This window comes from Dromiciops gliroides, chromosome 1 (genome assembly GCF_019393635.1).
Source record: "Dromiciops gliroides isolate mDroGli1 chromosome 1, mDroGli1.pri, whole genome shotgun sequence".
Lineage (NCBI taxonomy): Eukaryota > Metazoa > Chordata > Mammalia > Microbiotheria > Microbiotheriidae > Dromiciops > Dromiciops gliroides.
Genome location: NC_057861.1, coordinates 32515426 through 32541849, shown reverse-complemented (window position 1 = coordinate 32541849; position 26424 = coordinate 32515426). Strand labels below are relative to the sequence as shown.

The window sequence follows — 26424 nt, the reverse complement described above, 5'->3', positions numbered from 1 at the left end:
TTATCATGGGATCACAGGCCTAAAACTGGGCCTTCTAGTTCCCCCCGCCCCATTTTACAGATGAGAAAACTGAGACCCAGGAGTCTAAGAGAGGTTCTCAGAGAACTTAGATCTGAAAGGGACCTTAGAGAAGATCTGATCTAAGTCTCTTGATTTCTAATTAAGGAAACTAAGGCTCAGAGAGGCTGTCAGGATCCCAGGCTCACACAGCTGTCAAGTAAAAGTGTGGAAGCTGGGGCCGAGGTCCTCCTCCCTCTGCAAGTCTAACTTAGCCTTCAGTCACCCTCATTGCCAGACTGTGAGGAGATCCTTTCTTTATCCCTCCAGACTAAAGAGAGAGACTCTGCACCTTTGGTTGGCAGGGGCCTTACGGGCCATGGAGCATGGCCTCTGGCACACCCCCATTCCCCCAGGCCCTGGCAGTGGTGGTCCAGCCTCCTACAGGCATTGCCAGTGTCTTAGGGGTGACCAGAGAGCTCACACCTCAGCGGGTGGCCTGTCCCTTGGCTGGATGGCACTAATTGTAGGAAAGTGCTTTTTTCCCCTAAATGTTTTTATTTATTTATTTGTTTGTTTGCTTGCTTGCTTTCTTATTTATTTATTTGTTTGCTTGTTTTACAAGGCAATGAGGGTTAAGTGACTTGCCCAGGGTCACACAGCTAGTAAGTGTCCAGTGTCTAAGGCTAGATTTGAACTCAGGTCTTCCTGACTCTAGGACTCATGCTTTATCCACTGTACCACCTAGCTGCCCCAGCATTTGGTTTGTTTGTTTGTTGTTGTTGTTGTTGTTGTTGTTTTGGTTTTGTTTTGTTTTTTGGGGTTTTTTATGGGGTAATGGGGGTTAAGTGACTTGCCCAAGGGTCACACAGCTAGTAAGTGTCAAGTGTCTGAGGCCGGATTTGAACTCAGGTCCTCCTGAATCCAGGGTCAGTGCTTTATCTACTACGCCACCTAGCTGCCCCCACCAGCATTTGTTTTTATAAGAATTCTAGTTCCACATTTTTCTCTCTCCCTTTCTCCCTCCCCTCCCCCCCCCCAAGACAGCCAGCAATCTAATATAGGTTATGTATGTACTATCACATTAAGCATAAGGAAATTTATTTTCTTGGGGGGGGGGGAGGCAGCATGCATGCATGGGGACCTATCCACATACATATACCTGTACATATGTACATTCAGGATGCCTATGGAATAGAATGAGAGACCCAGAAGGGCCTGTGAAACAGGACTCCTCTGTAGACATATAGCTAGTGAATGGTCGAGGTGAGACTTGAACCCAGGTCTTGCATGGCCAGTGTTTTCCTCACCCTGCTCCCCTAGCTTCCTGTCCTGCACATTCTCCCCTAGGTGGCCTCCTCGGCCCAGTTAGTCCTTTAGTGAGACAGCGGCTAAGCCTTGTGGGGCTGGCCAGTGGGTGGCCCAAGGGCCCTGGCGCATGAATGCCACATCTCTAGAGTTCTGGGCAGTAAAAGACAGGGGAAGAAGAACAGCCTCCCTCTTTAGAACTGCTATAAATGTGAAATATTATCATCATCCCCTAAGGAAGGGGGGTGGGGGGGACAAGGCTGGGTATTTATTTTTAGAGAGAGGCTCCTCGCTCAGAAGGAACACACAGACCTTCCATGGGGGCAGTGAGAGCACCGCTGAAAGGCTGGGCTGCTGCCTGCCACCTTTCCCGATCACCCAGGATGGAAGCATCCCAGGGGTCCGTCTGTGGAAAGGGACAAACGTTGAAAATGTCCACTGAAAGCCGGTGATTTCCACCCGAGCTTCTAACCCGTGTGAGTGAGTAACAGTGCAGCTGTTTCCTGTCTCTGGAAGGGCTGGAGGGCAGTGTGGGGAGGCGGAGGGTGGGGAGAGGGTTGTGCCGAGATGGAGGAGGGGGAAGGCTCAAACACCGGGTCACTGTCTTCCTGTGACCTTCGGAAATAGACACAAAAGTTTCCTCTGAGACTCTTGGCTTGGGCCTCCTGGTCTTTTGTTTCATGCTGGTATTGCAGATAGTGTTGATCTGAGTTCAGATCTCTTTTCTGATACTTTCTGGCCACGGGACCTTGGACACGTCAGTTTAATTTCTTATCCTCAACTTCCTCATCTGTAAAACAGGGGACAGCAATGCCTGTGGTATTCTACCTTATTGGGTTGTTGTGAGGACCAGATGAGGCAATGTGAAGGGTTTTGCAAACTACAAAACATGACAAATGGCTGTTGTTATTCTTTGTGTATAATGGCTATTGGGGCAGCTAAAATGGTGCAGTGGACAAAGTGCTGGACCTGGAGTCAGGAAGACTTATCTTCCTGAGTTAAAAATCCAAGCTTCAGACACTTCCTAGTTGTGTGACCCTGGGTAAGTCACTTGACCTTGTTTGACTCAGTTTCCTCATCTATAAAATCAGCTGGAGGAGGAAATGCCAAACCACTCTAGTATCTCTGCTAAAAAAAAAAAAACAACCCACCAAATGGGATCACAAAGAGTCAGACACGACTGAAAAATGACTGAACAACAACATAATAGCTGTCTGCATTGGTTTCTTGTCACTCTAGTTGACAGTTCTTCAAAGAACAGGGACCCTGTCTCATCTAAACTCAATAATAACAGCATAGGGTAGGGGAATGGACTGGTGTCATTGGTATAGAGGATTCCCATGTGAGGAAATTCCCCTTTACCAGTGCAGATCTGGACCTTCTCTTTAGCTTCCTATCTTAGAGAGTTTCCTAGCACACTGGTAACAAAAATGATAATAATGATGACGGTAATAATGGTGGTGATGGTGATGGTGATGGTGGTGGCGGCGGTGATAATGATGACAACTTTTCAGAAGAGATCCAAATTAAGCAATAACAGGAGGAGATTGGTGCCTGCTCTCTCTGGAATCATCTCCAGGATCCTGTCAGGGAGCCTGCTGAGCAAAAGCTAACATCCCAGTGTGCCCTGGAGAGCATTCAAACCCAGGGTTTTCTGGCTGCCAATCGAGGGCTCTGTCTCAGAGCTCCCACAGACAGTAGGTGCTTTGTCAACATTCCTCTTATTTGAATGAGGGGTTTTGGTGGGGAAGGGTGAGAGTGAGGCAGGTGTGAGCCAGGCAGAGGGAGGGGGCTTTGGGGGAAGGTCGGGGAGCTTCCTGCCATTGTCTCAGACATGGGGCGTGGAGGCCCTTGATAGAAGACAGGCAACCACTCTGGGAGGTTTGGAGCCTCTGACATCTGTGCGCTTCAGAAAAACCACATCTTCAACTGACACGGCCTTCCTGTGGGAGTGTCATGGTGGCCGACTCCCTCCCCCTTTCCCCAGCCCTCCTGCCTTCTGTCCCTTGACCTTCCAGAGGCCCAAGAGGGCGAGTATCCAGTGTCCAGAAGGCTTCGCTTGCTGTCCCTGCTTCTGGGGCAGTTGGAGCCTGGCCAGCTCAGCTCCCAGGACGGTCAGGGCGGACCCTCATGTCTGTTTTCTGTCCCTAACTCTCCTTTCCTTCGCTCCCTTCCCCGCTTCTCTCTTTTCCCCTCCTTTCTCATCTCCCTCCCTTCTCTTTCCTTCTCCTTTCTCCTCCCACTTCTCTCCCTTCTCCTTTCTTTCTCTTCCCCTCTTTCTCCTCTTGCCTTCCCTTCCTTCCCACTCTTCCCTTGCTCTCTTCCCTCTCCTCCTCATCTTTCTCCTATTTCCCCTCCCTCTTCTCTCCCTCCTTCTCTCTCTTCCTTCTCCTCCCTCCTCCCACTTTTTTTCTCCCTCTCTTGTCTCCCCTTCCCTTTCTTCTCTCATTCCAGATTAAAAAGTTGGCCCTTCCTCCTCCCTTGTGTTTTGTTTCTGTGGTAGAGAGTGACCCTCACCAGCTGTAGTTTATCAGGGCCACCACCAAGCTGGGGAGAGGGTGAGGAAGAAAGCGTGAAGCCCAGGCCAGGCCAAGCCAGCCCAGGCCAGGTGACAGGGCAGAGGGGCAGACCACCATGTACCGGCTCTTTGATCTAAGCCAAAACACATTCCCTCTCTGGGCCTCAGTTCCATTCTTCGTAAAATGAGGACCGACTGAGCTGTGTATAAGGTGCCTTCTAGTGCTGCGATCCCACCATCATCTTTCCCAACACCCACAAACGGGCAATGGGGGAATTTCCTGAAATAAGAATGCAAGGGAGCCAGATTCCTGCTTTCTGTTTCCTAACTGTCCACTCCCTCAGTGCCTAGGACAGGGTGGTACATAGTTATAGTACCAGAGACTGGTCGAATTGAGAGGGACCAGTCCTTCTTTGGGCCTCACCCCCTTCCATTCCCACAGTCCTCTTGGGGGACGTTGGCTGGTGGTTGATGCTCTTCCCCCTGGAGCCCTGGGCTCCTGCCTCACCTGAAGGACCCCTTTCTGCCCATGTGACCCTTACAGGACACAAGCTGTTTAATTTCTCACCTTCACTTTGCTCATCTGTTACATGAAAGGATTGGACGCCATGACACTCTGGCTCTAAACAGGTGGGTGGTCTGATGATCCCGTGACTCTTACTCACTTGTTTCTTGTTAAAAGGTGGTTCTTTTTGGAAAGGAGCCACAGTGGGGCATTCAGCCAGCCCTTCTCTGGTTGGAGGGTGATCAGTTTTCTTTTGTTCTGGAGCTGGTCCGGCCCTCAGAAGGCCCCTGGCCCAATTCCCCCTCCCATTTTATAGATGAGCAAACTGAGAGCCCTAGAAGGTGTGATTTGTAAGACCATAGATGTCTCTATAGGGCAAGGAGGGACCTTTGAGGCCACCTCATCCAACCCCATTGTTCTGCGGATAAGAACAATGGCATGACCTGCCCAAGACTACACAGCGATGGGATTTCCATTTGGGTCCTTTCACCTCAGCTCCGGTATTGCTGATTCTGTTCACCAGTATTCTCTAGAAGGATGACAGATTTAGAGATGGAAGGCACCGATGTTTTACAGATGAGGAAACTGAGGCAAACGGAGGTTAAGCGACTTGCCCAGGATCAAACAGGTAGTAAGTGTCTGAAGTGGGATTTGAACCCAGGTCCTGTACCACATTACCTCGCTTGAAGAAATGCTTTCACTCTGTGCATGCCAGGATTTTCCTTCATGTTAAGGCTCTGTAGCCTCCAAACTCCTCTCCTTTCCCATACCTCACCCCACCAATGGCTGGTTAACTTAACTCTCCAGTAGTGTGTGGACCATCCAGCCCTGCTCTCCCACTTTCCTCCCGATGCTTTGTATCTAGGGCAGGCATCAAGTTGGGCCAGAAGCTTCCACTTCATCTGTCGCCCATCACCCTCCTCCCAAACGAGGGTGGGCATCTTCAGGTCTACTTGAGGCCAGCTCTAGTCAACTCTCTCTGGGCATGGACCAGGGCCCGGCCCCTCCAAGGGAGAGCCCAGAGCCAGGGCAAGAGGGCGAGCTGTCTGGACTCTGTCATCTCAACGACGCTTGGAGAACAGAGCACAGAGGAGACCCTGGGCCGGCCTTGTGGCCGCCTGATGCTGGGAGCCTTTTACAGCTTCCCCCTGGGCAAGAGCAGCTATCACGGCTTCTTCAGCTTCAAAAACCTCCATCCCTGCCTGCCTTCTTCCGGCCCCAGTGCTCTTCTCTGTCAGGGCTTCTCTCCCCCTGGTACTATTCCCTGGGTCTTTGGGGCTTTATTGACTTTGGGCTTTTGCTGAAACACTTTGTAATTTAAAACCTTTGCTCGTGGTCCTGCTGAGAACTTTCCAGTTCCCATGTTGTACAGACCTCTTTGGGAATGGGCTTAGTGTTCTCTCTGCCTCTGTCTCTGTCTCTCTCTCCCTCTCTGTCTCTCCCCCCCTCTGTCTCTGTGTGTGTCTCTCTGTCTCTCCTTCTCTGTCTCTCCCTCTCTCTCTCTGTCTCTGTGTGTGTCTCTCTCTCTCCTTCTCTCTCTCTCTTTCTCCCCTCCACCCCCGTCTCTCTCTGTCTCTCTGTTTCTCTCTCTGTCTCCCTCTCTTTCTCTCTGTCTCTTCCTCCTTTTCCTCTCCTTCCTTCTTTCCATCCCTCTCTCTGCCTTTTCTCTCTCACACCAAGTCACTACTACCTTATGGCTGTCTGGCCTCAGTTTCCAGCCCTCTGTAGAATGTAAACTCCCTGAGGACAGGGACTATGTGGTATGGTGTGTGTGTGTGTGTGTCTACACACCTATGTGCACACACATCCACATATATATACACATACATATACCTAGAAAGGTTTTCTTTTTGCACACCCAGTGCGGGTACCTGGAACACTGCAAGTGCTTTGTAAATATTGGTTGAATTGAATTGAATTGATTGTGGTGAAAAGTTTCGGGGTGTCCTCCCTCCTTCCCTGGCAACAGTGACCTACTCAGAGGGGTGGGGAGGGGGAGGGGGAAGATGACAGTTTGTGGCATCTTCCCTGCTCTCCCTCCCACATCCCAAGAACCTGTGAGCCTTGAGACAGTTGCTTTTATTCTTGAAACTCTTGATTGGGAAGCCTCCTCCTGAGTGTGATTCAGTGTTGGGGGGAGAGGGGAGGGAGGGGCGGGGGTGTCGTCTTTGTCATCGTTGGTGGTGTTTACCAGCCCCCAAGGTGGTCTTGAGGCTGGTGACTTCCGCTTCAGGATTTCCCCGCACTGTGACCTGCCCCCTCTCAGCTGGGGGGCTTTGGGGCCCCTGAGGCCATAGCGTTACAGGGTAGTCCCGCAGAAGGCAGGAAGAGTCCAGGTGTGGAGCAGATGGGCCAAGCCCTGCAGCTGTGGAGCCAGCCTCCTGCTCTAATGGAGAGAAGTGGGAGGGACTTGGAAAGCCAGAGCTGATTGACAGGATGCAGCTTTCCCTGTCTCTGGCCCTGGGTTTTGTCCTAAGGCCCAGTGTTCTTGAGCTGGCCTAGGGTCCCATCTGTCCGTGCAAAACAGCCTAGCCAGGTTCTTGTTTTTCTGTTGGATCTACAGAATGCAAACACACACCATGCTGGTATTTTGCAAACAGTGGTTTTTGCCTTTTGAAACAGAGGGGGCAGGCTCGGGTGCTTGCAAGTGGCATTGGCTTTTGGCAGAGACCTTTGAAAAAGTCGGTGGTATCTAGGGACCAGGAGGGTCAGAAAGTGCATATCCTGTACTGTGGGGAAGGAGATTGGTGTATGGAGGTCATCAGAATATCCCTCAGCCTGGGTAGGTGACAATATTTCATTCTTGCGATTTCTCCTGTGCTGTCCAGGAGATGGAAGGAAGAGAAAATGTGGGCTGGTAAATTGTTTCTTTTATTTGCAAGGCCATTGTGGTCTCGATTCCCCCCTCCCCTTTAAAATTTTTTTTTTTTTTTTGTGGTGAGGCAATTGGGGTTAAGTGACTTGCCCAGGGTCACACAGCTAGTAAGTGTTAAGTGTCTGAGGTCGGATTTGAACTCAGGTCCTCCTGACTCCAGGGCTTGTGCTCTATCCACTATGCCACCTAGCTGTCCCCCCCCCCGCCCCTTTTTTAAAAAATCGATGCCTTTTGTGTTTACTTCACCGTCATTTCCAAATATATGAATGTATCCCCTTCCCTACACAGTTTGCCATCCTATGTGACAAGGACTGAAAAAAGAAAGGGGAAGGGGTGGAGGAAGCAGCTCAGCAAAATCAGCTAAGGCATTCGCTATGTCTTACAGTCCATGCCAAGCAATGTGGGGTTTCTCTCTGAGGCCAGAAGTTGCAGGAAAAAGTGCTGATTTGTATTGGGAGAGAGCATTTCCTCACTTGGGCAATTGTTTCTATCAGTGAAATCACAAGCCTGGGCATTATTGATAATTTGTAAGTTTAAGGCATTCTCCCCCAGAATCACACCCAGGAGGAGACTTTCTCAGTCAAGAATTTCAAGAATAAAAACAGCTGTGTCAATGCAGGTCCCAGGCCTGAACTGAAGAGAGTTAAAGGTTCATCCTTGCACTCAGAAATGCATAGAACTTTCTATCAGGGAAGGGAGGGTCTGATTGGGTTCTAGGTCCTAGCGGAGCTCCTGCTTTGTGGGATCAGATCATAAGCATAGAGCTTTAGAGCTGAAAGGGACCTTTTCTAGCCTGACCTTGTTTTTGACATTCGAGGAAACTGAGGCCCATAGTGTCTAAGTGATTTTTCGCAAGCTCACATAGCCAGTAAGTGGCAACGTCAGTATTTGATCCCAGGTCTTTTGACTCCAAATGCATAATTTTTTTTTTCTATTGCAATGAATAAATGCGTGTTGATCAGTTGATTGGTCAGTTAAGTGCGATTGTCGATTTGTTGTTGTTCAGTTGTGTCTGACTCTTCATGATCCCGTTTGGGGTTTTCTTGCAAAGATAGTGGAGTATTTTGCCATTTCCTTCTCTAGCTCATTTTACAGATGAGGAAATCGAGACAAACAGGTTGAAGTGACTTGTCCAGAGTCACACAGCTAGTAAGTGTCTGAGGTGAGATTTGAACTCATGAAGATGAGTCTTCTGACTCCAGGCCCCGGTGCTCTATACACTATAGCGCCACCTAGCCATCCCAGTGGTGTCAGATAGAGTCATTAAGCTGTGAGGTTTCCTTCAGGTGTCTTCTCTCTGTTATTTATTTCCTATTTATCCTGTATATAGCTCGCACACATATTTGTTTGAATCTTGTGGCCCCCATTAGATTGTAAACACTTTGAGGGAAGGAAGTGTCTTTTGCCTCTTTGGTATGCCCAGCACTTAGCACAACACCTGCCCATGTGCCAGGCACTTAAATGTTTATGGATTGATTGATATATTATCTGTGTTCTATTGTATTTTATTTATTTTGCTAAATGTTTCCCAGTTACGTTTTAATCTGGTTTGTTTTTCATTATGAACACCCAGGAGTTACACACCTGTGGTCTAGTGAACTCTTCCCCATTTTATAGAAGAGATAAGAGAGACTCGAGGAAGGGAAATGATTGGTCCAGAGTCATGTGGATAGTAAATGGAGGCAAGCTTTGAACTCGAATTTTCTCAGGGGTGACATCACCAGAGGAAGGTCCCTTTTGATCTCTTCAGTGGAGTCTCAATTTCTTCCTCTCCTCTCCCTCCTCCCCCCCAAACAAAGTGAAACACAAGGCAGCTCAGTTGGAGTCCGTAGATTGTGAAATGTTCTTTCAGCCACCCCTTGTGATAAACGAGCTGTTGGGGAGTGATGACTAGGAAATTGCCCTCATTGATTATGGGTGTCTCCAGAAAAGCGCTCCTACGCCCATTTCCTCTACATCCCATTCTGATAATTGTGCCTATGGATGTATCTGAGATATGGTTAAGTAACAAGCACTCAGCCGCAGAGACTAAGCCCAGTTTGATGGAGTGAGGCAAAATGTATTGATCCCCAGCGTGTTACTCGGCCTTTTCTTTGGGTGAGTAAGTTGGTAGCGAAGGATGTTTCCTCCCCAGCGAGGGAGGGAGGGCAAGCAGGCAGGCAGGGGAGGGCTTCCGCAGGACAGTAGGTTCTTGGAATTTCTGGGAGGGCACCTTGGTTTGCAGGTGTCCCTCTTCCCAGGAGCCTTAGGAGGGAGGGGGGCTGCTCAGCCTGGAAGCCCAGAGCACAGGGCTGTGTGACTCCCCCTCCCCCAAGTCCCCCCTTGGGTGGGGGCTCTCTTCTGACCTTGCTCATGCTCTGCACTCTGCAGACATTGAACTCATGGGGGCTTGATCTGGGTTCAAATCCCAGCTGTGCCCTTGCTACCTGTGGGTGACTCCTTGTTCCTTTGTAGTTTTCTGTAAAATGAGAGATTTGGACTAGGGATCTCTGGGAGCTCTTTTCCAGTTCTAAATCCTGTTCTCTCTCTCCTTTCCCCTCACTTCTCCCCTCTCTTCTTCCCTCCCCTGCCTTCTCTCCTCTCTCTTCTTCCTTCTTTCCTCTATTCCTTTTCTTCTCTTCTCTTCCCTTTCCTCCCTTCTCTCTTCTCTCCCTTCTTCTTCTCTTTCCTCATTCTCCTCTCTTCTCTTCCTTCTTCTCTCTTTCCTCCCCTCCCTTCTCTCCTCTTCCCATGCTTCCCTCTCTTCCTCTCTTTTCTCTTCCCTTCCCTTCCTCCCCACTATCTTCTTCCCTGCCCCCCTCCCCTCCCATCTCTTTTAACACTCTCAGCCAGTCTTGACTCTGCAGGCTTGCCTCGGTCTTCCTCATAGCCGCTGGGGCCGCTGGGGCCGTGGTTCCTTGGGTTCAAACTCCACCCCTGTCATTTATTGGTTGTCTGACCTTGGACAAGTTGCTCTCTAACCCTCGTGTTTCTCAGCTATAAAAGGAGAGCGCTGGGGTCAGTGACCCCCCAGGTCTCTTCCAGTTGTGACCTCGGCTCCCCTCCCTCCCTCCCTCTCAACCACATGAGCCATTGGGGGTTCTGCCAAAGCCATCTTCCCCTGTTGGATCGGTTCAAACCCTGGCCCTCCCCATCATGTGTAGGGCCTTGGGCAGAGCCCTTTCTCTTCCTTCTCAGGCCTCGGTTTTGTCTCCTCTGTAAAATAAGGGGGCTGGTTCAGATGATCTCAAAAGTCCTTCCCATTTCTAGACTTAGGATCCCATGACCATTCCCCCAAATGCCTCATCACATTGTCCTGGTCTTGTCTCGCATGTATCAGCCCCTCTGACCTTCCTGATTGCAAGGTGGTAGGACGCTGATGGGGAAAACAGGAAACAGAGTTACTATTTTGGCCGCTGAAAATAGCTCTTTGGGAGAGTAGCATGGCCTAGGTGTAAGGTTTCCAGCTGGGGAGGCCTTCCAGACACCCTGCACTTGGCTGGGTGACCTCCTTTTTTTACATGTGACTCCCAAACTGGCATCACTCATCTATATGGTCCCTAGAGCCCTCTGCCAAACTGCCCGGTCAGCCACATTGCTCCTGAGTGTGCCTGCCGAAGGCGGGCAGCTAACTGTGCTACCTTTGGTCTTAGCTGCCTGACAGCTGTGTTTAAAGGTTTCTGGCTTGGCCCCTGGCTAGCTACAGAGGGCTGTCACAGTTGGGGAGGAAGGATTACGGTGTTCCCATCTGGAGGGTGGCCGGCCGCCTCCCCAGTCCAGCTGTTCTGCATTAGCTCTCACCAGACCTGCAGATGTGGGTGACTGCTTACTGTGTGGGGGTTAGGTAAGCCGAGGAGATAGGGGAACATTTCCCCCTCTCCTTCCCAGAACTGGGCTTATTCTTGGTCTGGGCGTCCTCCGAACGTCTTCTGGCTATAAATAGAGAAATCTATTGAGAAGCCCTTGTTGAAGGAGAGGTGGGCAGGGTTGGAATGCATGTTTCCTTGTTCTGGTGACTGGGTGCTTTTCTATAAATAAGTCTGATAAAATTGTGCCCAACCCATGTGGTGTGGCAGAACTGAGCCTTCTCTCTCTGTCTCTGTCTCTCTGTCTTTCCCTCTCTCCCCCTTTCTCCCTCTCTTCTCTCCCTTCTCTCTTCTCTCTCCCTCTTCCTCTTCCTCCTCTCCTTTCTCTCTTCTCTCTCCCTCTCCCTCTCTCTGCCTCTCCCACCTTGATGCATTTCCCCAAGCAATCTTTTTTTTTTTTTAGTGAGGCAATTGGGGTTAAATGACTTGCCCAGGGTCACACAGCTAGTAAGTGTTAAGTGTCAGAGGTCAAATTTGAACTCAGGTCCTCCTGAATCCAGGGCCAATGCTCTATCCACTATGCATTTCCTAAACCACCTGTGTGTACCCACAGGCTGCCTGCCTTCCCCTAGTACTAGTGAAGGATGTGTACTCACCTTCAACTAGGGAAGGTGGAGGGCCTTGTTAGCCTTTGGAATAATAGCAAAAGGAAAAGGGACATTTAAAAAAAACTGTTGATTGGGCCTTGATGGGGAAAGGGTGCTGGAAGGATTCATCCCATAGAGCTTGTCCCAACCTGTGAAATTTAAGCATCATCCCTCCTGCTGGAGAGGAAGCATCAGGCCGGGGGAAGGGTCAGCTTTGCTCCACTCCACCCCACCCCCCTCCCCATCAGCTCCTGACATTCGAAGGCCCTTTTCACAAGGAGCAGTTTAGTCTTGACCCAAGGCTCCCGTGGCCAGGCCTGTGCTTCATGGGCATGGCACCACTCACGACTCAAGAATTTTCCAGTGGGGATTTTTAGCGCTTGGACTAGGAGACAGGAGAGGGCATTGGGACGCACACCTCCTGGCCTGAAGCTCTGTCCAGGCCAGCTCAGGAGCAGAAATGCCGACCTGTTTGTGTTCTTTTTAACCATCCATCTCTCCCCAGCCCCGGGCAGTCTCAGCTGTCTGAACCTTGTTTAGGATGGAAGTGCACCAAGAAAAATGCCAGCCAAGTTAGCTTTCTTTCTCTTCTTCTCTCTCCTTACTCTCCCTCTGTCTCTCTTCCCCCTCCCCCTTCCCTCTCTCCCTCTGTCCCTCTCTTCCTCCTTTTCTCCTATTTCTCTTTTTCTCTCATTTTCTTCCTCTCCTTTCTCTCATTCTCTCTCTCTCCCTCATTCCTCTTTTCTCTCATTCTCTCTCTTTCTCACCTCCTTCCCTCTCTTTCTCTTTCCCTCCTGTCTCTTTTTTCTCTCATTCCTTCCCTCCTTTTTTTCTCATTCCCTCCCTCCTCTTTTTCTCTCATTTTCTTTCTCCCATTCTCTCTCCCTCCTCCTCTCTTTCTCTCATTCTCTCTCTCCCTCATTTCTCTTTTCTCTCATTCTCTTTCTCTCCTTCTCCTTCCCTCTCTCTTTCTCTTTCCCTCCTGTCTCTCTTTTTCTCTCATTCCTTCCCTCCTTTTTTTCTCATTCCCTCCCTCCTCTTTTTCTCTCATTTTCTTTCTCCCATTCTCTCTCCCTCCTCCTCTCTTTCTCTCATTCTCTCTCTCCCTCATTTCTCTTTTCTCTCATTCTCTTTCTCTCCTTCTCCTTCCCTCTCTCTTTCTCTTTCCCTCCTGTCTCTCTTTTTCTCTCATTCCTTCCCTCCTTTTTTCTCATTCCCTCCCTCCTCTTTTTCTCTCATCTTCTTTCTCCCATTCTCTCTCCCTCCTCCTCTCTTTCTCTCCTTCTCTTTCTCTCCTTCTCTTTCCCTCTCTCTTTCTCTTTCCTTCCTGTCTCTCTTTTTTCTCCCATTCCTTCCCTCCTTTTTTCTCATTCCCTCCCTCCTCTCTTTTTCTCTCATCTTCTTTCTCCCATTCTCTCTCCCTCCTCCTCTCTCTTTCTCTCCCTCCCTTTCTCTTTTCTTTTTCTCTCATTCTCCCTTCCTCTCTCCCCCCTTTTTTCTTCTCCTTCCCTCCCTCTTTCTCTCTCCCTTTGTATCACTTTCCCTTCTCTCTCCTGCTTTCCCTTCCCTTTCTCCTGTCATTCTCCCTCCCTGTCTTTCTCCCCTTCTCTGCCTCCTCCCCATCTCCCAATATCTGAGGCCATGGGGGTGGTGGAGGGGGCCAAGCCCAGCTCCCGAAAGAATCTCCTCTCTGGGAGAGGATGCAGCAGCAGAGAATCCTGTGAACTCAGTATGAATAAAATATCGCTGGTGTGCCTCTGCTGGTCACGAACCAGGGCTGGTGAGAGCCTGGCCCCTTCTGCCAGCCCCTTTGAGGAAGGCCGGGAGGGAGGGGGAGGCTGCAGCTCGGGTGGCCTTCCGAAAGTGAAAGTGCCAAGTGCCCGTGCAGCGCATTCATAGAAAATCCATAAATAATGGCCCCTCTTCTTACTGCAAGCCAATGAGTGAGTCTGCTGGTGCGGGTGTGGGCTGCTCCCCAGCCCTTCCCCTCCTGTTGTCCCCCAGGTATTGCTTAAGCACTTACTGCTTTGGAGGACCCAAGGTGCCCTTAGGGAGTGGGTGTGTGGGTGCTGCTAGCTCCCAGAGAAGTAAATCCTGGGAGTGCAGGTCCAGGGGAGAATGGGTGAGAATCCAGGCAGGCCTCTTGGAGGAGGTGTCGCCACCGCCTGAGACTTGTTTAACCTCTGGCTTCCTCTGGCACTGTACAAAGGACAGGGTGCTGTCACTGAGAGCTGGAAGAGTGCCCGCCTCAGAGGGCATCTGCTCCAGGAAGGAAGGTGACCAACCCAAGGACACACCAGTAGGAACCAGGCTCTCTTTCAGCCTGGGTCTCCTGACTTCTGAGCTGGTGTTTTTCCACTGTGGTTTCCAAAATCGGTGCCAAATGCTCATCTTCTTGTGTACGGGGGTGTGGAGTTTTTGAAGCTGGAGTTGGTTCTGTTTTGTTGTTTTGTTTTTTAGAGCCATCCTAAGGGTCCAAAAACCAAGAAGGCCTATAGTTCCCTGGTCTGTACGAGTTTGTTGCTTTTCTCAGATTTGAGAGATGCTTTGAGGCCTCCCCCCTCCCCGCAAGCAAACTCTTGGGAGGGGGGGCTGGGGTCTGTGGGTCCTCCCCCCACCCAAGCTTGAGGGCCTGGGGGGGGGAGGGCAGAGAGCATTCATTAGGCACCTATTGTGTGCCTATGAACTTTACAAATATGGTATCCTTCAGAAGGGGCAGCCCTGGGCAGCCCCCAGCCCTCCAACCCCAAGCCCAGCTTTCTTGGCACTGGGAGCTGCTGTCCCTCTCCTTCACTCACTCCCCACTCAGACACAAAGGTCTCTGCTTGCTGTTTCACAACTTGCTGAGCCTTTCTTCTGCCGGCATGGAATCCTGGCCTCCTAGAATGCAGGAATCCAAAGGAATCCCTGAGGCCATCTCTCTTTTTACAAAAGGGGATAACTGGGGGGGGGGGGCGGGGTCACACAGGTTTAAGGGCCAGAGCTGGGGCTTGAAACCGGTTCTCTTGACCCCCCCCCATGCTTCCCCTCTCACCTGAGCCCCTTGGGTCACTGAGAACAGGCTTGTGTGAGCTGGGAGGGCGTGGTTATAGGGGAAATTGGGGGCCCTTGAAAGAACAGCAGTCAGCCCTTAGATCTGAGCAACACTTTCTATTGTCCAAGAGAACAGAGCAAGGCTCTGGGCCCAAACCTGGAAATGGAACCTTGTGACCTTGACCTCTAACCCCTGAGCAAGAACTGGGGCTGAAAGCTGAAGCTTGTGTTTCTTCTGCCTTGCTGGGTCTCAACTCCCTTGCCCTTATCCCTCTCCCCCTTCCCTCCCCATTTTCCTCTTCTCTCTTTCTTCTCCTCCTCCTTTCTATTTGTCCCAAACCCCAACACTGCTTCTAACCATAGTGATCTGAAAAAAACACACAACATCTCAATAGTTGTTTGTTTTTTTAAACAGAAACATTTTTACACGTGAAACTCAGTTGTTAAATGTGTGAATAATGGTGTAATATATTTAGGACTCAACCTAGAGTTAAGGTGTGAGCTCCGTTGGGGTGGCAGGAGGACCTACAAGAGTGAAATCACATATCCTGAAAGTACTCAGTTACCTCGTCAGACATGCATTAGTAAATCTAAGCTTGAGAGCGAGAGAAAGCAATTGCCTGAAATCTTACCCAGGGGAAAAGGGGAATTGTTTCTTCTGGTCAAGGACTGTGAGTCATGAGGCTGGGCTGTTTGGCTGTTTGTTTGTTTTTGTGTGTGTGGTGTTTTTTTTTTTTTTTCCTGGGGTCTCATCTGGGTTTTTTTGCCTTCCTGGATGCTGAGAGCTGGGAGGGCCTTGGAACAGAGACCAGAGAAGGGATGACCCTTAGAATATAGAACGTCAAAGCCAAGAGGGCCCTTAGAAAATAGAATGTTGGAGTTGAAGGAGGTGGGCCTTAGAACAGATAATGTCAGAGCTGGGAGGGGCCTCAAAGAAGGAAGGAACTTTAGAACAAGAGACCATGAGACCTGAGAGGACCTTTAAAATATAGCCAGATCCTGGGAGGCAGCTAGGTAGCACAGTGGATAGAGCACGGGCTTTGGATTCAGGAGGACCTGAGTTCAAATGCAGCCTCGGACACTTGACACTTAGTAGCTGTGTGACCCTGGGCAAGTCACTTAACCCTCATTGCTCTGCTCAGCCAGATCCCACCTGGAAGGGATTGTAGAGAGCAGTTGGTGCCTCCCAGCCATCTTACAAATAGGCTGAGGCTTTCCCCTTCGCACAGAAAATCAGTGATGGAGAGGGGCCCAGATCCCAGGTACTCTCTCTCTTCTTTTTCAAAGGTTGTTTTTATCACCATCCACTTTTAAGAGCTATTTTATCTACAAAGTGTGTTCTTAGCAACTGCAAGTGACCGTTAGAGAGTAAACTCCTTGAGGGCAGGGTCCGGTTTCCCTTTTTCTCTGAGCCTAAGACAGTACTTGTCACTTGGTAGATTCTTAATGAAAGCCTGTTGAATTGATGACCCCAGATCTCTGGGGAAAAGGTGTTTGGGCTAAGAAGCAGTTACAATACTTTGAAAAGTATCCGTGACTTTCTGAAATGAGCAGTGCTTTTCAACACATAAAGAACTTTACCAAAGACAAAGGCATCTTTAGATCTTTCATGGGTCTGGGGAATTTCCCAGTTGAAAACAAAAGGTAACTTGGTCTCTGGAGTCCCTTTGGTTTTTGTTTTATGACACCCTAGAGGGTTTCTTGGCCTAGTCCTGTCCTGCCTCTTGCTTGGTCAAGTTGGAAGGAATGCAGGGGGAAGGCCCGGTCTGCACTTACGGGATCCTAGAAGCAGAGATCTGGACCTGGAGGGGATCTCAAGGGTCATCTGATGCAGCCACCTCATTTTTTTAAAAAAGGGAAAAAATAAGACTGGGAGAGGGAGAGTGATTTTTCCAAGGTCCCATAGGGACACAACAGAATCTGGATTGGAACCTAGGTTGGCTCAGGAGAAGAGTTTGACCCACCAGTGGAAGTAACCCTAGGATGGAAGTGAGAAAAACATTTTTCAAGTTCCACAAACATTTATTAATCACCTACTGTGTACAGTGTACTTTGTTGGGGGCGGGGCTATTGCAGAAAAAGGTTAGATAAGACTGGATTCCTCATGGAGTTTTTAGTCTGGTAGGAAGATAAGATGCTGACATAGATAAACTATAAAATACGGTTTCCCATAAAAACTGCATTAGAAGGGGTAGAATCATTATAATGGGGGGCGGCTAGATGGCGCAGTGGATAAAGCACTGGCCCTGGAGTCAGGAGGACCAGAGTTCAAATCTGGCCTCAGACACTTGACACTTACTAGCTGTGTGACCTTGGGCAAGTCACTTAACCCTCATTGCCCTGCCAAAAACCAAACAAACCCCAAAACAAAAAACCAGAAAACTGCATCAGACTAAATGCTACCTGAGGTCTGAAGAAGCTAGGTGTTACAGTGGATAGAATGCTGGGTCTTGAGTTAGGAAGACCTGAGTTCAAATCCTTCTTCAGATACTTATAACTGTGTTATCATGGGCAAGTTGCTTAACCTGTGTCTGCCTCAGTTTCCTTAATTGTTAAATAGAAATCATAATAGCACCTATTTCTCAGTGTTGTGAGGATCAAATGAGATAATATCTGTAAAGATCTTAGCATGGTGCCTGGCATGCAGTTGGCACTCAATAAATGCTTACTCCCTTCTTTCTTTGTCTGAGAGGGAAATTGTCAGTGGAGGGAGGTGAAGGTTTGGTTTTTAATTTAAGAAAGATCTTGTGCAAATTACTCTAGCTCTGGGCCTTAATTCTCTCATCAATAAAATGAGGGGTTTGGACTAGGTGACCTCTATGGTTCTTTCCTACTCTAAACTATGCTTCTATAAGGAGAGCTTCCAGGAGAAGGTGGTATTTCATGTACTTACTAGCTAGGTGACTCTGGGTAAGTCACTTAACCTCTGTCTGCCTCAGTTTCCTGAAATATAAAATGAAAGATAACAATAACACCAAACCATAGGGTTGTTGTGAGGATAAAATGAGATGTCTGTAAAGCTCTTTGAGAGCTTTAAAGTTTTATATAAATGTTTGCTATTATTTATAATCATTATTCGAGTTGACCTTTAAAGAATCAGAAAGAGTTCAAGCAATGAAAAAAAAGGCTAATGAGGGCATTCCAAGAATGGGCATCCCCTTGATTTTCAATTCTTTGCTACCATAAACATTTTTGTACATATGGGTCCTTTTTCCTTTTCCTTTGATCTCTTTGTGATACAGATCTAGCAGTGGTATTGTTGGGTCAAAGGGTATGCACAGTTTTATAGCCCTTTGGGCATAGTTCCAAATTATTCTCCGGAATGGTTGGCTCAGTTCACAACTCCACCAGTAATGCATTAATGCACCTATTTTCCCATGTCCCCTCCAGCATTTGTCATTTTCCTTTTCTGTTATGTCAGTCTGAGAGATGTGAGGTGGTACCTGAAAATTGTTTTAATTTGCATTTCACCATTATTAGTGATTTAGAGAATTTTTCATATGATTATAGATAGCTTTGACGACTTCTGAAAATTGCCTGTTCATGTGTTTTGACCATTTAGCAATAAGGGATTGTTGAGTAAGGTCCCCAGCTGTTTCCTTAAATCTTGTCCTAATTTTATTAATGAACCTAGCCCTGAAACTTGCTGTGTGACCTTGGGCATGTCTCTTTCCTTCCCAGAGCCTCCCCAGGGCTAGTACATCTTGTACTCCTCTACCTCAGAGGGTTGTCATGAGGAAAGCACTGGTAACATTTAAAGAAATGTGTTATATATCCTAGAATTTAGAGCTGGAAGAGAGCAGAGAGACCACTCAGTCCAATCCTCTGTTTGTACAAATGAGGAAACTGAGGGCTGAGAGGGAAAATCACTTGCCCATTGTTATACAGCTGTTAGGTGGCAGGGGCAGGATCCAAATCCATGTCTCTTCTCTGTATACTCTCCTGCCTCTTTTTTGTCTCTCTTTTCCAGTGTAGTTATTTTAATCCTAGTTAAGGTTGTGATGTTGAGTTTTAATAAAGGTTGCTATTCTGGTAAAAGATAATTGGGTGGAGGACCAAGCTCAACTCCCTCTCTCCCCCACCTGCCTTAATTAACAACCCCTGTGGGAAGTCTGCTTATTACTCCTGTAAAGCTAAGGCATGGCCACTGATCTGGTGGCAGGCATCCTGATTACAGGCAAAACTTTGGCAAAGAATAGAGACTTGGGTCCCCGGGCGTCTGAACCCACCCCTTTGAAATCAAGGTAAGCAGCTCATGCAAAATATAGCTTTGGAATGTCCCTATAGATTGGAGGCAGGGCATACTCCACATAAGTCCTGGTGCCCACCCTGTGTTGGGCACCCTTGGGGGACAGAAATCAAGAATGAGCAAGCCTGGGGTAGCTAGGTGGCGCGGTGGATAGAGCACCGGCCCTGGAGTCAGGAGTACCCGAGTTCAAATCCAGCCTCAGACACTTAACACTTACTAGCTGTGTGACCCTGGGCAAGTCACTTAACCCCAACTGCCTCACTAAAAAAAAAAAAAAAAAAAAAGAATGAGCAAGCCTTATTGTCCGAAACCACAGGAGCCTTCGGCTGTTGGCTCTAGCATCCATCTGCAGTGTGGGGAGCTTTTAAATTACATTCAGTAAGCTTTTTTTTAAAAAAGGATCTACGCTATGCTTGGCACAGTGATTGACTCTAGGGATTCAAAGGAACAGGGGCAGGGATACGACCTGGGATTTTAGCTTCCAGACCAAAAACTATCAAAACAAAACAAACCAACAGTCCCTCTCCTGAGGGGGCCTATATCCTACTGGGGAGGGGGATGCATCATTCATGCAGATCCTGAAATATAAGATAATTTGAGGATGCTGGAGGCAACATGAACGGGTAGGGAGCTTGGGAAGGCTTCCTATAGGAGGTGGTCCCTGAGTTGTACTATCCACGAGAGGGTCATGTCATCCAGAAGCCTGACCTGAACTCTGGGAAACAGCTTGACTGTGGCCCTGGGGGAGGCCAGCCTTCTCTTCCACCAGGAACTGAGATCCCATGATGTTGCAGATTTTTTTTTTTAAACTGCAGCAACTTGGCAGCCAAATAAAATACCTAATCAATATGAAATTTCAGTCATTTATGTCTGTATTGATAGACTGAAACAGGTTTACATTACTTGAAATCCTCCCTTCTGTCTTGGTTCATTAACTCTTGCTTAAGTTTACAATATTGAAAGTAACAAGTAGATTCATCTTTGAAACATTTATTGGGGATCTGACAGCTATATGAGATGCAGCTCGGCAGAATACATGGAAGTGCATGGAAACCTTGGAGTCAGGAAGAGCCTGAGTCAGGTCCCGCCTCTTGATATTGATGAGCTTCAGGGTGTGTTGAAGTCATCTGAAGCAGGGAGGCAGTTGTTAAATTTGCAGTGTGGACATTTACACCTTGGAAACTGGCGACCTCTGCCCATCAGGGCTTGATTTATTCTTTATCTAGACTTGAGGTAATAGGAAAGGTGTTAATAATGCATATTAAACTTCAAAGTGTGTAGTGCTGGTTGTTAAATATTTACCAGCCCAGCCCTGACTAGCCAATGACTCTTGTTAAGTCATCTAACTAACTTCTCAGTGCCCCAAGTCAGTTAATTCCAGCCATGCTTTCCCCCATCTTTTGCTAGTACAACCATTTCTTTAAACCCAACAAAGGCCTTTATAGTTATTCTCATTAAATTCATTTTATTTAATCTAGACCCATTTCAGGTTGCCAAGATCCCTTTGAATCATGTTTGACCAGAGTGGTAGCTATCAACCCCTCCTAGCTTTGTGCCATCTGCCAGTTTGACACAAAAACCTTCTATGCCTTTGTCCAAGCCATTGACAAGCGTCTAATGGGGGAAATGATACTTGATGGATTGTAGGCGCCACCCTGTGTAATTCATCATGTATCTCCCAAGGGCCTGACAGAGTGCTTAACACTAGTGGATATTCCTTAACACTAGTGGGTACTAGAGATAAGAGAATTTAAAGCCAGAAGGAACCTTGGAGGCCATCCAGTCCAATACCCTTCTTTTACTGAAGAGGAAACTGAGGCCCACAGGGATCTGAAGACACTTTTTGTTTTCATATCACACTCCTTCCGAGGCACAGGTCCCCCAGAATTTCAGCCCTTTTTTGTAATAAAGAAAAGCAGTTTAACAAAAAACAACCGACATGTTCATATCTCTATCTGACAACATAGGAATGAATGAATGAAAAGAACATTTATAAGTGCTTGCTGTGTGCCTTGTATGGTACTAGGAAACAGAGGTAAAAATATAGAAATGAGACAGCCCCTTCCCTCAAGGAACTTTGTTAAGGGCTAAAATTCTAGCTAGTCTGTCTAAAATATCTAATGAGTGGTCGCCAATAAATTATAAGCTTTAGCAAGAGTTAGACTTTTAAGCATTTATTAAGGAGAATAAGAATTTGGTAAAGAGAGAGAGAAAGGCCTAGATTCCTATCTATTAAAGGGAGAGCACATTTCTAGCTCCCTTCTCCACCAGAGTCCAGAGGAAAGAGCCCCCAGTCTCCTCCTTCCTCCTCCCACTAGTCCTCGTCACTTCCTGATACCAAAGAAAAGACTCCTGGTCTTGCCCTCAAAGACCTTTGCTTCATGGGCAGAACTCTTCTACAGTTAGTATCCAGCAGGTGGCGTTATTCCAATTGTTACAACTTACACCTGTAGGGGAAGGGTGGCCAAGGAAGGGGATTTTGGTCTGAGGAGTAACAGTGATAGGTGAGCGGTGACTTATCACAGCCTTTCTAGAATCGAAAGTCCCCCAGAGCAAAAGATGGAGTTGTGGTTCAGTTGTGTCTGACTCTATGTGACCCCATTTGGTGTTTTCTTGGCAGAGAAACTGGAGGGGTTTGTCATTTCCTTCTCCAGCTCATTTGACAGTTGAGGAAACTGAGGCCAACAGGGTGAAGTGACTCATCCGGGTCACACAGCTAGTGTCTGAGGCTGGATTTGAACTTAGGTCTTCCTGCTTCCAGGGCCAGTACTCTATCTACTGTGCCACCTAGCAGAGCAAGAGGTGGGGTTTGGGACTGGGGAGAGATAGAGAGGACAGGCTAGATGTCTAGGGCGGATATCTGGGAAGCATAATCCAAGCTGTTTACCCCCACAAATTTATACTCATCCAGGGTAGAATTCCCCAAATGGGTGGATTAACTCTCTCAGGACGAGGAGAAGGGGACGCCATGGTCCATGGAGGTTGAGTTGGGTGGAAAGACAGTACATGCCACATTCTTTATTTCCTTCCCACAGAGGTTGTTAGTATGTGATCTGCCCAGTGTCAGTCAATGGCCCCCCCAAACCAGGGCCTCCCTTGGCCACCACTCTCTCCTCTGCTGCTTTAAAGAGCAGACTCATGTAAACTACAGGCCCGACATTGTACAAGGGCCTTCGCCCTGCCCTTCTTTAAGTGTGTTTTCCAGAGATGGATGTGATGTGAGCATGGGCAGTAATACAGAATCACCCCCCCCACACACCCCCATACACACACACACCACCCCCGGGGCTGTGTGTGGGAGGAATAACTAACCAAAGACAGCCTCCAAACCCACTGTGAAAAAAAGTGCGAGATTTATGTTCTTAATAACTCCATGCTCAGGTCACAGTTATCTTGGGTGGTGAAAATGAAGGCCTCTTTTGCATTTTTTTCCTCTTAGCCTGGAGGGAGTCTTTTCTTTGTGGGCCTGGGAGGGCTGCCACGTTTCACCTGCCCCATCCATCGAAGCAGTTGCAAATTGCATACCCAACAAGGTTGCTCACGGTGTAGCAAATTGGCTGGGTGTCTGCTGCAATCTACTTCTTAATGGAGTGATTTGGACTTCAATAGAGCTCGGAAATGAAGCGTTTTGGGAGGTGTGTGTGAGGGGGAATATGCTTTGTGGTGTGAGTCGGGAGGCTGTTGTTGTACACCTGAGGCCTGGTGTTCTACCTGGCAGGGGTGTGGGAAATAACAGTAATAACAATAACAGGAATAAGTTACCGGAGATGGAAAGCTCTTAAAATATAGAGATATTAGCAGAGGAGACGAGAACCATGTGGGAACAGAAGGAGGTGGGAGTCATCCCCATCATCCCGCCTGCTGCTGCCCAGGTTGCTCTGAGGATGCTTTCGGTAAGCTTGCCAAAGATGAGTTTGCATCCTAATACTTGGATTTGATTCCAGAAGTTATATGTTGGGCACTATTGTAGGTACTGAGATTTTGTTGGTATCATTGACTTGTTTCAATTGTGTCCAACTCTTCCTGACCCCGTTTGGGGTTTTCTCGGCAGAGATACTGGAGTAGTTTGCCATTTTACAGATGAGGAAACTGAGGCATATAGGGTGAAGTGACTTGCCCAGGGTCACACAGCTAGTTGGACTCGACTGGATTGCCACAGACTTCCTGACTCTCTATTCCTTATTCCACCTAAGTTACTGAAAACAGAAAAGAGCAGTAATGATAAGAATAGTGACTGTTCTTCTCTAAATCCCATTGAAAAAGATTGACATGGCCAAGAGGGAAATATGTTTTGGGCATGACTTCACATTATAATCAGTATCATCTGGCTTGCCTTTTCAATGGGTGGGAAAGAGGGAGAGAATTTGTTTGTTTTTTGGTTTTGGTTTGGTTTGGTTTGGTTTTGGTTTTTTTGTGAGGCAATTGGGGTTAAGTGACTTGCCTAGGGTCACACAGCCAGTAAGTGTTAACTGTCTGAGGCCAGATTTGAACTCAGGTACTCCTGACTCCAGGGCCGGTGCTCTATCCACTGCGCCATCTAGCTGCCCCCCCCCCTTTTTTTTAGGAGGGAGAGAATTTGTAACTCAAAAATTTAAAAAAAATGTCTACATGGAATTGGGAAATATTTAATGAAATAAAATATATTAAAAACCAATAAGCAACAACATTTTAACAAAAAGAGGTGGAGATGATGATGATGACAACAAAGACAAAACCAGTAACTGACATTTACACAGAAAGTGCTTTTACACTTGCAGAGTCTGTCCTGTCTATTACCTCCTGTGCTTCTCACAGCCCTGTCATATTGTGCTTCCCTAGGTTTAGAGCCATAAAACAAGGGCATTGGAGTAGATGACCTTGAAGGTCTGTTCTCTCCCCAAAGCTGGGAATTGTGATCCCATGACCAATCAGCTCTGAAACTCCAAGTGTCTAGAGCGATAGGATTTTAGATTTAGAGCTAGGAGGGAACTCAAATGATAGCTGGTCTCACCCCTTTTACAGATGAGGAAATGAGAACCAAAGAAGGAAAGCCTTGCCCATGGTCAGGTAGTGAGCAGCAGAGCAAGGACTGGAACTGTGAGAGCCAAATTGGATATACGGAGCATTAATCTCCCCCTTTAACTTTTCCTTCTATGATGGATCAGTTTTTAATTTTATTGCTTGGGAATTAATTAGACAACAAGAGTTGAAACCAATTAGGGAAATAAGGAAGGAAAAATACAAAGGAATAATCTTAGATCTAAGCTTAGTCTGTTCCTTTATAAAACTCACCGAATCCCAAACTGCCCGCCAGACCGCAAACCCCTGAAAAGACCGAACACCAAACCACGTGCACTCCTTTCAGTCCCACTCTGTTGCTGCTAAGTTCACTGCCAGAGAGAGAGAACTTCTGTTCCTGCCCTCACTTTTAAGTCAGCGTCCCGGAAGTTCCTTGTGTTCTCCTCCCCAAAAGGGAGGTCCTTCAAAAGCCGCTTTAGTAGCATGCGCAATCTCTCAAATGATTCAGCTAAAACTTCTGATATATATCTTTACCACAAATAATTTTACCACATTCACCCCTTTGTTTCATTTGAAAAATGAATGAGTTTGCTCAATGAAACAGAACACATGAGGTAAGTGAGTGTTGTCGGTGGCAGCCTTGAACCCTGGACCCCACCTGTTCAAGATTCAGCTCGCCTGCCACCTCCAGGCCCCTCAGCCTCTGCCTGCACCACTCCCTTCACTTACCCTGGGGTCCAGCCAAACCGACTTCCTTCCTAGTCTTCCTGCATTCTCTTCCATAACCTGTCTCCATGCCTTGGCATTGGCTGCCTCCTGTGCCAAGAGTGCTGCCCTTCCTTTCCTCTTCCACTTAGGATCCCTTGTTTCTTATCAGTGTCACCTTCTCCAGGAGACCCTTCCTGATTCTCCTGCCCAGATCACCACATATCAGTTTTGGCAGCTAGGTGACCCAGTGGCTAGAACTTTGGACATGGAGTTAGTAGGATCTGAGTTCAAATCCCACCTCAGATACTTACTGACTGTGTGACCCTGGGCAAGTCACTTCACCTCAGTCTCTCTCCATTTTCTCATGTATAGAATGGGGATAATAATGGCATCTACTTCCTAGGCTTGTTATAAAGATCGAATGAGATATTGATTAAAATTCTATACAAAAAGCAGCTAGGTGGTACAGTGGATAGAGCACTAGTGCTGGAATCAGGAGGACCTGGGTTCAAATTCCCCCTCCTAGCAGTGTGACTCTGGGTAAATCACTTTACTCTAGTTACCTCCAAAAAAAAGTGCTTTACAAATGCTAGCTATTATTTTATGTATATGTGTGTGTATGCGTGTGTGTGTGTGTGTGTGTGTGTGTATACATGTGTCATGGGGCCCAGAGTACCCCAGAAATTCTCTGGGGCACATCAAGGAATCTTCTCCTTGAGAAACTAAACCAGAGGACAGATATGCCTAGAGAAATAAGTGGAACCAGATCAGACTGAGCTAGTTTTGGGACCTCCACCCTTCATTCTGCTCTCCCTTACCCCTGGGGAGATAAGATTAGGTGTGGCTGTTTCTTTTGTGTTCTGAGGAGATGGTTTGAGAGATCGGCAGCCACCCCTCACCTAACTCCTCAGCCATCACCAGTAGGGGATGGTCTGCCCTCACTAAAGGAACTTTCCACCGTGAGATGGTCACCCCCAATAGTCCCCTATAAAAGTACCTGCCAGCCTCCTGCTCGAGGAGATTGGTACCTCAGAGCCACGTGCTTTGTTCCATACCTCTTTCCCCATGAGAAGTCCAAGGATTTCTTTCATGGTTTCCCTTCCCCTCCCTTCCCTTCCCTTGCCCCTAAATAAACTACCATCTTATTCTAACTGCTTTTGTGTGCAAGAGGGTATAATTCTTTAAAAAGGAATTCCTAAGAACCCCAACCCCTACCCCAAACCCTGTAACCCATTTCCCCCATAACATTTTGGCCTCACAATCCTCCCATAACACATGCTTACTTCTGTGTGAACATGAATGGAATGTAAACTCCTTGGGGGCAGAGACTGTCTTTTATGCTTTTGTATACAATAAAAGTGCTTAATATATACTTGGAGATGAGCTAATTTATCCCCTTAGTTGATATTGTTTAGATTACTCAGTACTAGTAGTAGTAGTAGCAGCAGCAGTGGTGGTGATGGTGGTAGTGGTAGTAGTAGTTGTGGTGGTGGTGGTATTGGTATTGTTGTTGTTGTTGGTGGTGGTGGTGGTAGTAGTAGTAGTAGTAGTAGTAGTAATTGCCCTTAGCTGTTTACATGTTGTATCTGCTCCCCCCCCCCCAAGGTAAGCTATCTGAGGGCAGAGACTGCTCAGTTTTAGTTCCTCTCCCCCCTCTTCCCCCTAGGGCCTTGCACACAGTAGGCATTAAATAATGACTCTTGGAATGCCTTTGGTTTGATCATAACATTCTTGCCACAGATGTTGTATGATTCTCATACCTGTTTAAATTGGATTAATCAAGGTGGAAGTAGCTCAGGAG

At 47.7% G+C, this 26424-nt stretch overlaps 1 protein-coding gene across 5 annotated transcripts in view; it reads left to right on the top strand.

The window, feature by feature from the left end:
- PITPNM2 (phosphatidylinositol transfer protein membrane associated 2) overlaps window positions 1-26424 on the top strand; it is a 284066-nt gene that overhangs the window by 61766 nt on the left and 195876 nt on the right. Inside the window, exon 1 of one of the 5 annotated variants that reach the window (XM_043978371.1) lies at window positions 1623-1781. The exons of the other annotated variants lie outside the window; for them this stretch is intronic. The gene's annotated coding sequence lies outside the window, so the exon portion shown is untranslated. Of the gene's footprint in view, window positions 1-1622; window positions 1782-26424 lie in introns of those variants that run through there. 5 annotated transcript variants of the gene reach the window in all.